The following is a 12,674-nucleotide window of genomic DNA, read 5'->3' as shown; positions in this document are numbered from 1 at the left end:
CTAGACTCCACCCCTGCATGCTTTCATCAAATTGGCATACAATTGTGTAACTACCACAGCAGCCCAGCATGTCGTAATCCATTTTACCACCAGAGGATCAATGATTTGCCTACGGTTTCATCGAAAGTTCACGGTTTGGGTCTCCCTTGGCCCAGCATTCCTGAGCCGATCCCTGGAATCCTGCAAAGGGCCAGGTGGAGTCCTCTGTCCTGAAGCCTGGGGTGGGGTCAGCGCAGGGGCTGAGAGGGCTAGGGTAAGGTGGTTCCCCTGCTAAAGCAGGCGTCAGGATGTGGAGGAGCTGAGAGCTTTCGGAACCAGGGACCTGCTCCCATGGGGACCAATGGGGAGGCGGGTGCCCTGTAGGAATTGCTTTGAGGGCCGGGAAAGGAATGGCCGGAGTCCACTGCATGCCCAGCCAGATGCCCCCCATTAGGATCTCGCAATACCTGCAGCTGCGCACTGCTGCAGGGAGGGAGAGCAGCCCGGAGACCCACACAACCTCACACAAGACTAAGGGCCCGATGGGAGAGGGGGGGGTGCCTGGCCTCTGCAGACCCAGAGACCTCCTGGTGGTGAGAGACGCCAGGGAAATGCCCTTTGATGCCAAATCTTAAAGAAACGGGAAGTGGAAACTTCCCAGGAGAGAACCAGCCTCACCCCAGCGGGCAGCCACCGATGAGATGGCAGCCAGGGCCCGATGAGATGGCAGCCAGGGCCCGGACGGCTCCTGACCATCACGGTGGCTGCGGCCTGTGAGCAAGCCTCCCGGAGGATGGCGCTGGGCTAGCTAAAGAGCCACACATTATCTTGACTGCAGAACATCATCGAAACGTTTCAACAGCAAACAGTAGTCCACCTCTACAACCTGTGCGCAGACCAAGAGCGGTCCTCTGAACAGAACCAGGGAACCTGCGCCTTGAGAAATCAGGAAAGGTGTGCACCGGGGGCTAGCCTTTCCCCAAACGTGTTCAGTCTGTGCGCTGGGCAGGTGCTCGCTCCGAGAGGCTGGACTCCGTGAAGACCGTGTCAGTCACAGCCCGGAATTCGCTTGAGGACACCAGCCTGTTTGCTGTAAGTCGAGAAGACGGGTGAGGACCCAAGGCTACAGCCTTCCACACGGAACAAAAGCAAAACCATCCCCGCGGGACCAATGAGCTACATCGAGATAAAGACGAGAGAAGATCGACAAGGATCTTATTTACGGGCATCCACCATCAGTGCCCACGGAAGCCACGCATGGCCTTGGACAACTCTGCTTTCGAGGAACACTTCTGTGTGCCCAGAAGCACTCAGTCGTGCTGGACGCAAGCCTCGTCTTCATGGGAAAGGCGGGCCGTGAGTAAGGAAGCCGAACATGAGTGCTGTCTCTGCAGGGCGGTGCTGGGGAGGACTGATGAGACCGTGGTCCGGAAGACAGAGCAGGTCTGTACGACCAGAACGCTCTTTGCAAGAGAGTGAAACTGCTCACATACTCCCCCCCGCCCATGATGTGATCTGAGGGACTGAGGACCCCAAGGTCAGCAGTTCTAAACCACCAGCCCCTCCTCAGAAGAGAGAGGAGGCGGTCTACTCCTGTAAGAAGTTACAGTCTCAGAAAGCCGCAGAAGCAGTTCCACCTGCCCTACAGGGTCCAAATGAGTCGGAATTGGCCTGATGGCGGTGAGTGGGGTGCTTTGAGCATTAGGGAAGTCAACAGGTCAGGACCAGTACGCAGGAAGGATCCAGTGCAGCCATTGCTGCACAGCAAAACTTCCCTCAGCCAGCAGCCAAGTCTCGCCTATCTTCGGCCTCTCAGCCACTTGGTCGCTCAGCTTCTGCCTGTGTGGGCCAGGGCGCCCGTGTGTCTCTGCCTCAGTCCCATGGTCTTGGTGCTGTCTCATGGCTTCCTCCTCTCGGCTCTGGGCCTGGCCCGGCTCTGCTGCTCCATCTCCCAGTCCCTGGTGCCTCTGGACTCAGCCTCCGCCACTTCGGACACTCTTCTGACGGTCCTGGGATCTCGTGTGTTTCAGATGATCAGGATGGGCGAGTCCCTGGAGAAGGACACCATTGTGGGTGAAGTGAGGGACAGCGGACCTTCCATGTGATGGACTGACACAGCGACCTAAACACAGCGACCGCTCTGAGGCTGGTGCAGGCCTGGCTGGTGTGTCCTGTTGTGCACCATGAGGTAGCCCAACCACTCCTCACAAACAGCATAATATAATGTCACATAACCAGCCGCACCCAGTGCTGAGACAACTCTGACTCCCAGAGACCCCGCAGGACAGAATGCTAACGGCCCATAAGCTTGCCGAACGACTACATCTTTCGCCTGATAGAACAGAACGCAGTAGCATGTAATCTATAATAGTGTGGTACCGTGTGGGATAGTACAATTGATATGATCATTAATATAATATAATATAATATCGTTAATGCCCCCCTGGGGGTGCAGTGTTTACGCATCAGTCAGAAATCCACATGGTCAGCAGTTCGAAACCACCAGCAGCTTCGCAGAGGATGGGGCTGCATCCTCTCGTAAGCAGTGACCGTCTCCGAAACCCACAGGCGGTCACTGAGTCGGCCTTGGCTCGCTGGCAGTGAGTTGAGAATGTCATAGGACTAAGGTCACCAAGCTAGTGTAATGCAATCGATAAACTATAATTAATAGAATATCATGCCAGGCTGGTAGTGGCAATGGTTAACCAAAAGGTTGGCAGTTCAAACCCACCCAGCTGCTCAGAAGGGGGCAGTCCTGGTAGGCTGCTGTCATAAAGCGGACATCCAAGAAAGCCCAGGGGGCAGTTCTACTCTGCCCCATGGGTCTGCTCTGGGTGGGAGGTGTACTCAATGGTCCCTAACCATGACAATGGGCTAGAACGAAGAAAAAGAAAAGCAAAATAAGAAACAAATGCTTGCCCAAGGTCAACTCCCCAAGATGAGTGATGGAGATTAGGAACAAGCTAAGAGTAATCACGGCAGCTGGGCGTGTGGTTGTGTGGCTGCCGTTCTTAAAGCCGGCCGACGCACATGGAGGTGGAGCTGGGATTGGTAGGTCATGATTCAGAGCAGCCCTGGGGCAAGGCCAGCTGTGCCTGCGGCTCACCACATTGGGCAGGGTGGATGGCCGGGTCCATCCGTCTCTTATCTCACCTCACAGCTTGACACGGAAGACCTGCTCTGTTCCACACAGCCCTGCTGCCCTGCCAAATTTAAAATAGTTTAAAACACAGTGGGCAGATTCATTCAATCAGGGCCCAATGATATGTAAGTATGTATTAGGAATGGCCTATATATATATTCAAATGGCCTATATTTTAGAAACACTCTCTAAGGAATTGTGCTTTTGTAAATCGCCGAGAAGAGCAACCGCAGCAACCACTAGGTAAGTAACAGGCTCAGTCAAAGGACGCCCATCAGAATGCACTTAAAGAGAGAGCGCAGGTTAGATGCCCTGCTGTGTCTGGAGATGGGCAGCGCTTGGCAGCTGTCAACGGTAATCAAACCTGCACATCACTCTGCATCCTGGCACCTCACACCCCAGCCCTCCTGATCTGGAGGGGGCAAAATCCTTATTGGCCACCTAGTACCCTGGCACCAGCACACTGCACCAGGAAACCTAAGCCCATGGCCACTGCTGCCTGCTCTTGGGCTGGGGGCTGGGAGATGGCAGCCCCTCTACGGAAAGGCGAAAGTCGCTACCACTTACCAGCCTCTTCCCTGGACTCCAGCAGAGCCGAGTTCCCCAAACGACGGATGCACACAGCCCCAGCCGGAGCATAGCTGTCTCTGAGGAGGGGTTGGTTCCTGGAGCTTCCTATGCTGCCATCGTCCCAGTCCTGGCTTATGTCTTGTCCCAGTCTTCCTAGGAGGTGCCTGCTAGGACAGACTGCCCTCTGGCCTGGGCCAAGGCTGCACTGCCAAAGCAGTGTGGCTGCAGCTCCCTGTCGGAGCATCATTATTAGCAACTCCTCATCTGCCTCTGGTTACACTTCTCAAAGTGAACCGCCATCGTTTTAGGCTCCAGGTGCCCCTTGATGATAGGTCCTTAGAGAGAGAACACGCCCAAAGGTCTTATTCATTCAACGGAATCTTCCTGACTCTAATACCTTCCGAGGGGGACGCCAGGCCTCCCAGGTGCTCACATCTGTGTGTTCATACCTCCTGTGTGCTCACACCTCCCAGGTGCTCACATGTGTGTTCACACCTCCTGTGTGCTCACACCTCCCAGGTGCTCCTGCCCATTTCCACCTGGTCTTGATAGTGCCTGGCCTGGGGCATCAGTCAAGGTCAAGGTTTGGCAGATGAAAGGTAAAGAGTGTCCCCAAAGTCTTCGAGACATGACCGTGCACATAAGCAATTCCCTCTGGGGTGCTGCCCGCCTGGCTGGTTGGAGGCACAGGGAGCAGAGACCCTCAGAACAGGCCTGGCTCCTGCCCATGGCCCTGCCTCCGACCTGCTGGGTGTCTTCAGGGAACTCCTTCAGATTTCCTCAGGCCACCTCTGGGCCCCTCTGGCTTGTCACTGGCCGATTCCTATGCTGCCCCCCAAGGTGAGTCCAGGGGGGCCCCTCTGCCCAGGGGTTCCCTGGCCAGTCCACTGGCCCCTCTGCCCAGGGGTTCCCATGGCAGCAGTGGCCCTGGCTCTCTGTTTACTCGGCTCCCTGTGTGCGATTTTTCCACAGCCGGTCACTGAGAACACAATGCCAGCTTCCCCTGAAGGAGGTGCCTGCCCACAGGGCCCACGCCCAGATGTGACCCTGGAGCCTGGTGACCCAATGCTGACCCCCAAGCAGCTCCCGCTCCATGGTCTTGGGACCTGGGCCTTGATCTTCTGGGGAATGTGGACAGCCCGGGCCACACTGGACATCCACGTCCGCCCCTCCACCCGCAGACACCTATGTGAAATGCTAACCCAGTGAGCCCCTTCTGAAGTGACCCCCGCCGGGGGCTACATCCCGTGGAGCCCTGCCCGGCATCCCCAGACACAAAGGGTCCCGGCGGCACCATGTGCTTCCTGCTGGAGCAGGCGCTGGGCCAAGCACAGCCGGGCTCGGCTGGGTCAAATCAATATTGTGGCCTCTGGCGCTGCCTGTCTGACCCGGGGCCAGCCACAGACCCGGGTCAGCAAAAGGAAGACACAAATACCGAATGTCATCAAGTTTTCTGCCCGTAAATTTCACGCCCTCCTGGTTAAGAAAGCCAAATGCAAACATCTAAATATGGAAAGACTTAGAAACTGAGCGCTGTGCAGAGCTGACGTGAACCGAGGGACAGGCTGAGCGCTTCACAGGGGTTCACTCCCTGTGCCCTCACGCAGGGCCCTTCTGGAGTTTCACGCCTTGAATCCTTTATGGGGGACCAGAGGTTCAGAGAGGGGAAGGGGCTTGCCCAAGAAGATCCTCTCCTTTGTGACCGAGCCAGGCGGGGTGCCCTGGCAGTTGGGTCCCAGAATCCCTGATGGACGTGGCATGGAAACACTACTATCTGTTGTGCTAAGGGGAGGAATGGGGCTAACGAACTTCACAGGAGATGAGAACGGGGGCTCTACGCCCCAGCCGGCCTCTGAGGATCACTATCTTCCAGGGTTCTTCTTGGTGGGCCAGGGGCCAACACTCAAGGCATCCTACTGTTTCCTGTCTCTGCCTCACTGGGAGCCCAGGGGCTGGGACCCTCTGATCAGAGGAGGCTCCCTGTGCCCTCCCAGCCGCCCTGCCTCGCGGGGCCCCTCGCTTGCAGCCACCTCCCTCTCCTCCTGCGTTATCCTCTCGCCCCGCCTTTCCTCACAACACGTCATCCCCCTAGTGTGCCCTCGCCCAACCTCCAGGACCGTTCTACGGGAACTGGCCGGACATGTCGCAGGTCTGTCCTTCCCAAAAGGACCTTCCCAGAGACCTCGAAGGACCTGGGAGACACACCCCCATCTCGCCGCAGGTCTGTGGGGGCTCGATAACTGTCCGTCACAAGCCAAAGAATGAAGTTGGATCCTTACCTCACACCACATATAACAAAGTAACTCAAAAGGAAGCAAGCGCCTCACTACAAGAGTTAAAACTGAAAACTGTTGGGGGTGGGGGGAAGCATAACGGTGAATCTTCTTTTAAAAATCGTTTTATTGGGGGCTTGTAATGGTGAATCTTTCTGACCTGGAATTGGGTTGTGGTTTCTTAGACGTGATACAAAGTACAAGCCACCGAAGGCAAACAGATGAACTGGATGTTGTAAAAAGGAAGCACTTTTATGCACCAAGGGACATTATCAAGAGTGTGACAAGGCGCCCCACAGAATGGGGGGAAATGTGCAAATGCTCTGTCTGATCCAAGAGTCCGAGGAAGAGCAGAGCGTGTCTTACAGTCACCCTAAGATGTCGTTTTTGTTTTTGGAGAGGGGAGAGAAAATAGTTAAATATTGAAAAGCATATTTTCATACCCTCCCTCAATACAAGAACACTTTGTTCTAACAAATCAGCATTCTGTGATGCTCACCCTCCTGACACAAGTACTGAAGACAAACCAGGTGCAGAAGCAGATGTGGTGAAGAAGGCGGATGGTGCCGGCTATTAAAAGATACAGCATCTGGGATCTTAAAAGCTTGAAGGTACACAAGCCACCATTCAGCAGAGAAGCAACAAGTCCACATGGAAGAAGCGCACCGCTGGTGCAATCATGGGGAGTCATCGGGATCGGGTAATAGGCATCAGGAGACACGTAACAAACAAAAACATATTGTTGAGAACAGGGGTGGTGGGTGGAGCAGAGACCCCAAACCCATCTGCAGACAATGGAACAATCTCCCCCACAGAGGGGCCACAGGGAAGGGATGAGTCACCAGGGCGCAGCACAGCATCGAAGAACACACTATATTCCGCTGGTTCCTTGAGGCTTTCTTACCCACTTCCCCCACCATCATGACCCCAGTATTGTTTCTCAGTTCAGACTAGACCAGAACATGTACACAATATAGAAAAAAGATGGGGGCTCATGACACACGGAATCCAGGAACTGGAGTGGGAATAGTGATACCAGACTGGTAGGGAGAAGAGGGGAGAGGAAGGGAGAAAGGGGGAACCGAAAGCAATGATCGACACATAACCATACCCCTCTGTCCAGGGGGGTAAGAATTACAGAAAACACGGAAGAAAGGAGACAGTGGTCAGTGTAAGATATGAAAATAATAATAATTTATAATCTACCAGGGGGGTATGAGGGTGGGGGGCAGGGGGGGCGGGATAGGAGCTGATACCAAGGGCTCAACAGAAAGTAATTGTCTAGAAAAGAATGAAGGCAACATATGTACAAATATGCCTGATGCAATTGATGTATGGATTGTAACAAGAGTTATGAGTCCCCAATAAAATTATTTTTAATTAAAAAAAAAAAAGCATATTGTCAGGAAATGTAAGCTGCAATGGGGTCTGTCTATAGGAACTTTACGGAGGAGCACCCCCAGGGCTGGCTTGCTAGGTGCGTCTGATGGGAGGCCGTGGAAAAGGCAGCCCTCCAGCAGAAAGCTTGGTCTTCACTTAACTCTGAGTTCAAGGAGGCAGAGGCTGGGTCTGCTGGTCACCACCACGTCTCCAGACTGAGCCCGGCCAGCCCTGGCACTTCCAGACCAGACCGACAGCCCCCAAGTCCATTCTGGCTCCTCGTGGCCCTATACAAGGGGGAGACAGCCTCATCTTTCTCCTGAAGAGCAGCTGGTGGGTTAGAGCTGCTGGTCTTGGAGTTAGCAGCTCAATGAGTTACCTGCTACACCGCCAGGGCCTTGACCCCTAGTTCACTGAATTAGTCAGGCCTTCTTCAGTGTTAAGGAACCCTGGGGTTATGCACAGTGGATTATGCACTGGGCTACTAACGGCAAGGTCAGTAGTTCACAACCACCAGCTGCTCTGTGGGAGAAAGGCAAATGATTTGCTCCCATACATATACACAGGCTTGAGGCCCCAGTCTACTCCATTCTATAGGGTCACTATGCGTCGAAGCAACTCAATGGCAGTGAGCTTGGGTTTTGAAGTGGTTTTCTCTTTTGGTTGCAAGTGACGGAAGCCTAACTCGAAATGGCTGTGGGAAAATGGGACTCTATAAAAAAGGATAAAAACAGGGGAAATGAAAATCTATGGGCTCAGAGGGAGAAAACGTCTTGGGAGTGGCCTTGGTGGCCATAACAGGGTCTCAGACACTTAGGCAGACTCAGAAGGGGCCACTGGCTAGTTCTAGGGCCATGTTTCCTATTTCCCAACAACCCCCCCCACCCCCCACCCCAAGAGACCTGTTCTTTCCCTACAGCTGCAGAAGTCCTGAGACTGAGTTTCGGGGCTGACTTTGGTCACATGCCCCACCTGGACCAACCACTGCAGGCGCTAATTGGCCAGGTCTGGGTCTTACGCCCACACCTGGCGTAGGTGAGCCACTGAGAGAAGGGGACATCGTGAGAACAGTAGGGGCTCATTGGCGCGTGTGAGGAGCAGACGCACAGGTAGAACCAGAGACCTGGCCCCTTCCTTCAGGGTGGCTGGTGCCTGAAGCCTGGCCCAGGGCCCAGTGGTGACCCAGGCCCAGGCGTCTGGCCCTGGTCAGTACTCTGTGAGAAAAAGGCAGCTCCTATTTGTTCCAAACTCGCAGCGCTTCTTAGGCAACCTGGAAAAACACAATTCCCCAAGCAGGAAACCCGCCACATAGTCCTCCAGGGGCCCAGAAAGCCAAACCCTGTGACAAACTTAAAAACAAGACGTGAAAAACTCTCACAATAGAACGTTATGAAGGAAAAACTTTAAGCCAAACTTTTTTCTTCTTTCAAAAATTATCCAAGGACTACACCATTTATTGTAATTAAAAAAAATCAGAGTACAGATAAGCCATAAAAGGACAATTCTCCATAATCTCAGCCTCAGTGGTAACTACTGTGAACAATTTACTGCACTCTATCAGGCCACTCCAAGGGAAGAAATCGACTTTCTTACATAAATGTTACCTGTAACTTGTCTATCACTTCAGAATATATTGTGAACATTTTCATACATACATAGAGCTGTATGGATGTGTTTACAGTTGCCCTAACTTCAAGGTCGGCAGTTCAAACCCACGAGCCCCTCTGCTTGAGAGCGACGGGGCCGTCTGCTCCCAGGAAGCGTTCCAGTTTTGGAAGGCCCATGAAGGGTCTCTATCAGTCAGAACGGACTCGATGGTGGTGGGTGTGTGCTTTGGTTTTGCAGAGGATTTAATCAAATGGCAGCGAGAATGGTTCAGAGCCCAGCTACTGAAAGGCTGGCTGTTGGAACCGGGCTGAGAGTGTCTCCCAAGGCAGGCGTGGGGATTTGCTCCAGAGGTGCTGTGGCTGTGGGACAGGAGGAAGTTGCCCTGTGATGTTGGAGAAACTGAACTGGTGCAGCTACAAGCCAAGGCACGCGGAAGATCACCAGCCTCCACTAGACACGAAGAGAACACACAGCATGGGGCGGATTCTCCCTCAAACACCCCAGGCGTCAGCACCGTCGACTCTCTGGGTTTGGATGCTTAGCTTTCTAGACCGTGAGGACCCGACCATTCATTTCTGCTTTTTTGAGAAACCCACTAAACTAGCTCAAGTGAGCAGGGAGCCTCTTGCAGAAGTGACGTGCAGGAGCTATGGGATGGAGCTTCCAGGGAACCAGGACGCATGGGGCAGCTCTCTAGGGTTCATCTGCTCCACGGACGCTACGCCGGTGCGATCCTTTGGCTTGGATGAGGCTAAATGTGGCCACCGGCCCAACTCGACATCACTCTTTAGCTGCGGCCCACGGCGGTCTTTATGATCCAAGAAAAGCCAAGTAACTGGTTGAGAATGGTGCCTCTTTGCTGCCAGCCAGGCTAGCTGGGCACACCTTGTTAGCCAACTCCGGTTCTCTTAGACTTTGGGAAGGGAGGCCCTGCCTGGCTCTGCTGCTCTGAAACAGGGGCCACCTGTGGAAATCTTCCATGAACATTGGAAGTGCAGGCTTTCTCTGAGGTCCAAAGCACAGACACAGATCCACACTTAGTTCAGAATTTGAAAAATGGCAGGCTTGTCGGTTAAGGCTTAGTGACTCCACAGAACAGAATAGAATCACCTGCAGGGTTTTCCCCAGGCTGCCATCACTAAAGAAGCAGAATGCCACCTTGTTCTCTCCTGGAGAGCCAGGTGGGCTGAACCAATAACCTGTCCGTTAGCAGCTGAGCACATTAGCACCATACCAGACTCATAGCGCCCCTGCACGGGGTTGCCGAGATGGCGGAGCTTCCTGAGAGCTGAGAGCCACCTCCTCGTGGGCACACCTTGTAGTCAGCAGTCCAGCCTTTAGCCCCCCCGCCCCGCCTCGACCCAAACCCAAACGTGCCGCCACGACTTGGTTTCCACATCAGGTTCTCCCAAGGACATCTTCCGGGCGCAAAGCGCCTCGTCAGTCTCCTGCAGAGTTGTCTGATCTGCCGGCCCCCTTGGGGTTCCCAGCCCAGTGCCCAACTCACCGCAGCACCATAAACCAAATACAGCGAACTCAAGCCAGCGACTCAATGCCGACTCACAGCGCCCCTAGAGGACAGGGCAGAACTGCCCGGCCTAGGACTCCGCAAAGGAGCAAAAGCCTGTCTCTCTCCCTCGGAGTGGCCAGTGGTTTCAAACTGCCGCCTGGTGGTTAGCAGCCAACTTGGAACCACTGTGCCACCAAGGTGCCCTTAGAGCAGTGCACGGGGCCAGCTCCTGACGGCTGCAGGGCTCCTGGGAGGCGAGGTGGGAGATGGTGTTGGTGCCGCCGAATGAAGGGAGAGAGGGTGTCCCTGAAGGAAGCAGCCTCTACCTTTGTCCACCCGTCCTGGAAGGACTGAGCCTGAGGAAGAGGGGAGGTTTGGAACCGAGGCTGGTCTGAGGTGCCTTAGACTAAGCAAAGGCAAGCGCAGGCCTGGGGGAAGGTGCCCCCTGGCGACACGGGGATGCTACTCAGGGCAGACCCAGCCCAACGTTGAGCTTCTGTCAACTCGACCATGCTGTGGCTCCTGTCAAGCCTTGTCCACCTGACAAGCCAGAACCATCTGGAATAGCAGCAACAGCCCACCCCCACCCCGCCACCCCAGCTGTGTTGCGGGGAGCGGAAAAGTTGTATGTCCAGCCCCAGCCACAGGGCAATGGGAGCCCAGGGCCTGAGGCCAGCGAGACTTGGGACTGCTGAGGTAGCCCCACCAGAAGGTGGCCGAAGGACAGCAGACAGGCCTGCAAGGGCCCACTGACTCTCCTCTGAGGGTCCACCTTCCACACCCCTCAGAGAACAGGTATGTATAAACGTGTGGGGTTGTTAAAGGCACCTGTATAAGTTAGTATTCACAATCTAATATTTAAATAAACCTGGCTAAAACAGAGCCTCCCCTCGTTATTGTTTACCCAATTCTTTTTTGTTCTGTGGTTTCTGGTGGGATTTTGTACAGAAAGGTGAATATACTTATAGATTCTACTATCTGTATAGTACAACCTGCAAAAGGCTGGAAACGGAGTACCCGTCGGCAAAGGGAAGCTGCAGTGTTTCCCGGGCAGTGACAGGGAAGCCAGAAGACAGCACATCGGAAGCAGGGCCTTCCTCTGGAGGCGTCCATCGAGTGCTGGTTCTCGTGGGCCACTCTGGGTGGGTTTCGAGGCTGCACACCTTCATGGAGGCAGACAGCCTCATCTTTCTCCTGAGGAGCACCTGGTCGGCTTCAACCCATGAACCTGTGGTTAGCTGCCTGCCAAACCCAGTGTCGAGAAAGCGTGTTCTTTTGTGTGTGTGCGTGTGCACACATATAACTACATTATTTATCCACAGGAAATATTAATAAACTGATTTGTCTAACCTTCATTTGCCTGCTGCTGAGTGACCCTGGCTTTTGTTTCTGTTTGTATCAGCTTGCTATACTTGTGGCCGGTCTTTCCATTTTACCTTTCTGTTGTTTTTAACGGGTTGTTTTGATGTCTGTTCCCACTAATGGGCGGGCTTCCTGCCGCACACGGGCCGTCTTGCCCGGCCGGGCTCACGGTGACGGCCTGGGGCTCACGCAGTCATGGTGGCGTGGGGTGCACGTTGCTCAGAGGTCCTGAGATGACAACCTGGAAACTCAGGGTCTTCCCTCCCCAGTGCCTCGAACCCGTTCAGGCAGGTTGGCTAGGAAACACTGGCTGACTGCTCAGGAATGCGACCCGGGGAGGACCGGTGGTGGTCAGCCGCCCAGCTTGCAAAGGTCAGAGAATCCAAAAGAGGCTGGGGCTGGGACATAGTTCCCAGCCCACTTCAGCCCACTTCTCGGAGGTCGGGACAGGGTAACCACAGCCACCCTAGCTGCTAGAGGGGCTTGGGAACGTGAGCATCCCGAAAAGGGGGAATGGGAATACGGGAAATGACTTCAGTCCCTCCTGACTTCCGGCACGGGCTGGTAGCAGGGACTGCTTTTCCTAAGAGTGTGCAGACCACCGAGTCTGGGAGCAGGGGGAAGGGGAGCACATAGGAAAGGGCCTGAGTTTGGGACAGCCTAGGTCTTGAGTCGTCTGGATGAAGCCCCGCCAAACACTGCAGGTGGCTTGTAAGCGGCTGAGGCCGCAGCCATGGGCTCGGCCTCTGGACAGAGCTGGTGGAGCTGGGTGAACACTTCTGGTGTGAGTCTATGCTGGCCCCTTGCAAACAACGAGGTCTGGCAGGATGAACCGCTCCTTCAGTTTTCC

This window comes from Echinops telfairi, unplaced genomic scaffold, assembly GCF_000313985.2.
Source record: "Echinops telfairi isolate 266 unplaced genomic scaffold, ASM31398v2 ScPeMD7_2010;HRSCAF=2546, whole genome shotgun sequence".
Classification (NCBI taxonomy): Eukaryota; Metazoa; Chordata; class Mammalia; order Afrosoricida; family Tenrecidae; genus Echinops; species Echinops telfairi.
Note: the sequence above shows the minus strand (reverse complement) of the source record.